This window comes from Sebastes fasciatus, unplaced genomic scaffold (genome assembly GCF_043250625.1).
Source record: "Sebastes fasciatus isolate fSebFas1 unplaced genomic scaffold, fSebFas1.pri Scaffold_328, whole genome shotgun sequence".
NCBI lineage: Eukaryota > Metazoa > Chordata > Actinopteri > Perciformes > Sebastidae > Sebastes > Sebastes fasciatus.
In genome coordinates, this window is record NW_027428192.1 from 10,001 (window position 1) to 16,149 (window position 6,149).

The following is a 6,149-nucleotide window of genomic DNA, read 5'->3' on the forward strand; positions in this document are numbered from 1 at the left end:
ACACACAACCAGAGACACAACCAGGGACACACAACCAGAGACACACAACCAGAGACACAACCAGGGACACACAACCAGAGACACACAACCAGAGACACAACCAGGGACACACAACCAGAGACACACAACCAGAGACACCAGGGACACACAACCAGAGACACACAACCAGAGAAACAACCAGGGACACACAACCAGAGACACACAACCAGAGACACAACCAGGGACACACAACCAGAGACACACAACCAGAGACACAACCAGGGACACACAACCAGAGACACACAACCAGAGACACAACCAGGGACACACAACCAGAGACACACAACCAGAGACACAACCAGGGACACACAACCAGAGACACACAACCAGAGACACAACCAGGGACACACAACCAGAGACACACAACCAGAGACACAACCAGGGACACACAACCAGACACACAACCAGAGACACAACCAGGGACACACAACCAGAGACACCAGGGACACACAACCAGAGACACACAACCAGAGACACACAACCAGAGACACAACCAGGGACACACAACCAGAGACACACAACCAGAGACACACACAGGGACACACAACCAGAGACACACAACCAGAGACACAACCAGGGACACACAACCAGAGACACACAACCAGAGACACCAGGGACACACAACCAGAGACACACAACCAGAGACACCAGGGACACACAACCAGAGACACACAACCAGAGACACACAACCAGAGACACAACCAGGGACACACAACCAGAGACACACAACCAGAGACACACACAGGGACACACAACCAGAGACACAACCAGGGACACACAACCAGAGACACACAACCAGAGACACAACCAGGGACACACAACCAGAGACACACAACCAGAGACACAACCAGGGACACACAACCAGACACACAACCAGAGACACAACCAGGGACACACAACCAGAGACACACAACCAGAGACACCAGGGACACACAACCAGAGACACACAACCAGAGACACACAACCAGAGACACAACCAGGGACACACAACCAGAGACACAACCAGAGACACACAACCAGAGACACACAACCAGAGACACAACCAGGGACACACAACCAGAGACACACAACCAGAGACACAACCAGGGACACACAACCAGAGACACACAACCAGAGACACAACCAGGGACACACAACCAGAGACACACAACCAGAGACACCAGGGACACACAACCAGAGACACACAACCAGAGAAACAACCAGGGACACACAACTAGAGACACACAACCAGAGACACAACCAGGGACACACAACCAGGGACACACAACCAGAGACACACAACCAGAGACACAACCAGGGACACACAACCAGGGACACAACCAGGGACACACAACCAGAGACACACAACCAGAGACACAACCAGGGACACACAACCAGAGACACACAACCAGAGACACACAACCAGGGACACACAACCAGAGACACACAACCAGAGACACAACCAGGGACACACAACCAGGGACACACAACCAGAGACACACAACCAGAGACACACACAGGGACACACAACCAGAGACACACAACCAGAGACACAACCAGAGACACACAACCAGAGACACAACCAGGGACACACAACCAGAGACACACAACCAGAGACACAACCAGGGACACACAACCAGAGACACACAACCAGAGACACAACCAGGGACACACAACCAGACACACAACCAGAGACACAACCAGGGACACACAACCAGAGACACACAACCAGAGACACAACCAGGGACACACAACCAGAGACACACAACCAGAGACACAACCAGGGACACACAACCAGACACACAACCAGAGACACAACCAGGGACACACAACCAGAGACACACAACCAGAGACACCAGGGACACACAACCAGAGACACACAACCAGAGACACACAACCAGAGACACACAACCAGAGACACACAACCAGAGACACACACAGGGACACACAACCAGAGACACACAACCAGAGACACACAACCAGAGACACAACCAGGGACACACAACCAGAGACACACAACCAGAGACACAACCAGGGACACACAACCAGACACACAACCAGAGACACAACCAGGGACACACAACCAGAGACACACAACCAGAGACACAACCAGGGACACACAACCAGAGACACACAACCAGAGACACAACCAGGGACACACAACCAGACACACAACCAGAGACACAACCAGGGACACACAACCAGAGACACACAACCAGAGACACCAGGGACACACAACCAGAGACACACAACCAGAGACACACAACCAGAGACACAACCAGGGACACACAACCAGAGACACACAACCAGAGACACACACCAGGGACACACAACCAGAGACACACAACCAGAGACACAACCAGGGACACACAACCAGAGACACACAACCAGAGACACAACCAGGGACACACAACCAGAGACACACAACCAGAGACACAACCAGGGACACACAACCAGACACACAACCAGAGACACAACCAGGGACACACAACCAGAGACACACAACCAGAGACACCAGGGACACACAACCAGAGACACACAACCAGAGACACACAACCAGAGACACAACCAGAGACACACAACCAGAGACACACAACCAGAGACACAACCAGGGACACACAACCAGAGACACACAACCAGAGACACAACCAGGGACACACAACCAGAGACACACAACCAGAGACACCAGGGACACACAACCAGAGACACACAACCAGAGACACAACCAGGGACACACAACCAGAGACACACAACCAGAGACACAACCAGGGACACACAACCAGAGACACACAACCAGAGACACAACCAGGGACACATAACCAGAGACACACAACCAGAGACACAACCAGGGACACACAACCAGAGACACACAACCAGAGACACAACCAGGGACACACAACCAGAGACACACAACCAGAGACACAACCAGGGACACACAACCAGAGACACACAACCAGAGACACAACCAGGGACACACAACCAGACACACAACCAGAGACACAACCAGGGACACACAACCAGAGACACACAACCAGAGACACCAGGGACACACAACCAGAGACACACAACCAGAGACACACAACCAGAGACACAACCAGGGACACACAACCAGAGACACACAACCAGAGACACACACAGGGACACACAACCAGAGACACACAACCAGAGACACAACCAGGGACACACAACCAGAGACACACAACCAGAGACACAACCAGGGACACACAACCAGAGACACACAACCAGAGACACCAGGGACACACAACCAGAGACACACAACCAGAGACACACACAGGGACACACAACCAGAGACACACAACCAGAGACACAACCAGAGACACACAACCAGAGACACAACCAGGGACACACAACCAGAGACACACAACCAGAGACACAACCAGGGACACACAACCAGGGACACACAACCAGAGACACACAACCAGAGACACAACCAGGGACACACAACCAGGGACACACAACCAGGGACACAACCAGGGACACACAACCAGAGACACACAACCAGAGACACAACCAGGGACACACAACCAGAGACACAACCAGGGACACACAACCAGAGACACACAACCAGAGACACACAACCAGAGACACACAACCAGGGACACACAACCAGGGACACACAACCAGGGACACACAACCAGAGACACACAACCAGGGACACAACCAGAGACACACAACCAGAGACACAACCAGAGACACACAACCAGAGACACAACCAGAGACACACAACCAGGGACACACAACCAGGGACACACAACCAGAGACACACAACCAGAGACACCAGGGACACACAACCAGAGACACACAACCAGAGACACAACCAGGGACACACAACCAGGGACACACAACCAGAGACACACAACCAGAGACACAACCAGGGACACACAACCAGGGACACACAACCAGGGACACAACCAGGGACACACAACCAGGGACACACAACCAGAGACACAACCAGGGACACACAACCAGAGACACACAACCAGAGACACCAGGGACACACAACCAGAGACACACAACCAGAGACACACAACCAGAGACACAACCAGGGACACACAACCAGAGACACACAACCAGAGACACACACAGGGACACACAACCAGAGACACACAACCAGAGACACAACCAGGGACACACAACCAGAGACACACAACCAGAGACACAACCAGGGACACACAACCAGACACACAACCAGAGACACAACCAGGGACACACAACCAGAGACACACAACCAGAGACACCAGGGACACACAACCAGAGACACACAACCAGAGACACACAACCAGAGACACAACCAGAGACACACAACCAGAGACACACAACCAGAGACACAAACCAGGGACACACAACCAGAGACACACAACCAGAGACACAACCAGGGACACACAACCAGAGACACACAACCAGAGACACCAGGGACACACAACCAGAGACACACAACCAGAGAACAACCAGGGACACACAACCAGAGACACACAACCAGAGACACAACCAGGGACACACAACCAGAGACACACAACCAGAGACACAACCAGGGACACACAACCAGAGACACACAACCAGAGACACAACCAGGGACACACAACCAGAGACACACAACCAGAGACACAACCAGGGACACACAACCAGAGACACACAACCAGAGACACAACCAAGGACACACAACCAGAGACACACAACCAGAGACACAACCAGGGACACACAACCAGACACACAACCAGAGACACAACCAGGGACACACAACCAGAGACACAAAACCAGAGACACCAGGGACACACAACCAGAGACACACAACCAGAGACACACAACCAGAGACACAACCAGGGACACACAACCAGAGACACACAACCAGAGACACACACAGGGACACACAACCAGAGACACACAACCAGAGACACAACCAGGGACACACAACCAGAGACACACAACCAGAGACACCAGGGACACACAACCAGAGACACACAACCAGAGACACCAGGGACACACAACCAGAGACACACAACCAGAGACACACAACCAGAGACACAACCAGGGACACACAACCAGAGACACACAACCAGAGACACACACAGGGACACACAACCAGAGACACACAACCAGAGACACAACCAGGGACACACAACCAGAGACACACAACCAGAGACACAACCAGGGACACACAACCAGAGACACACAACCAGAGACACAACCAGGGACACACAACCAGACACACAACCAGAGACACAACCAGGGACACACAACCAGAGACACACAACCAGAGACACCAGGGACACACAACCAGAGACACACAACCAGAGACACACAACCAGAGACACAACCAGGGACACACAACCAGAGACACACAACCAGAGACACACACAGGGACACACAACCAGAGACACACAACCAGAGACACAACCAGGGACACACAACCAGAGACACACAACCAGAGACACAACCAGGGACACACAACCAGACACACAACCAGGGACACACAACCAGACACACAACCAGAGACACAACCAGGGACACACAACCAGAGACACACAACCAGAGACACCAGGGACACACAACCAGAGACACACAACCAGAGACACACAACCAGAGACACAACCAGGGACACACAACCAGAGACACACAACCAGAGACACAACCAGGGACACACAACCAGAGACACACAACCAGAGACACAACCAGGGACACACAACCAGAGACACACAACCAGAGACACCAGGGACACACAACCAGAGACACACAACCAGAGAAACAACCAGGGACACACAACCAGAGACACACAACCAGAGACACACAACCAGGGACACACAACCAGAGACACAACCAGGGACACATAACCAGAGACACACAACCAGAGACACAACCAGGGACACACAACCAGAGACACAACCAGAGACACAACCAGGGACACACAACCAGAGACACACAACCAGAGACACAACCAAGGGACACACAACCAGAGACACACAACCAGAGACACAACACCCAAGGGACACACAACCAGAGACACACAACCAGAGACACAACCAGGGACACACAACCAGAGACACAAAACCAGAGACCCAGGGACACACAACCAGAGACACACAACCAGAGACACACAACCAGAGACACAACCA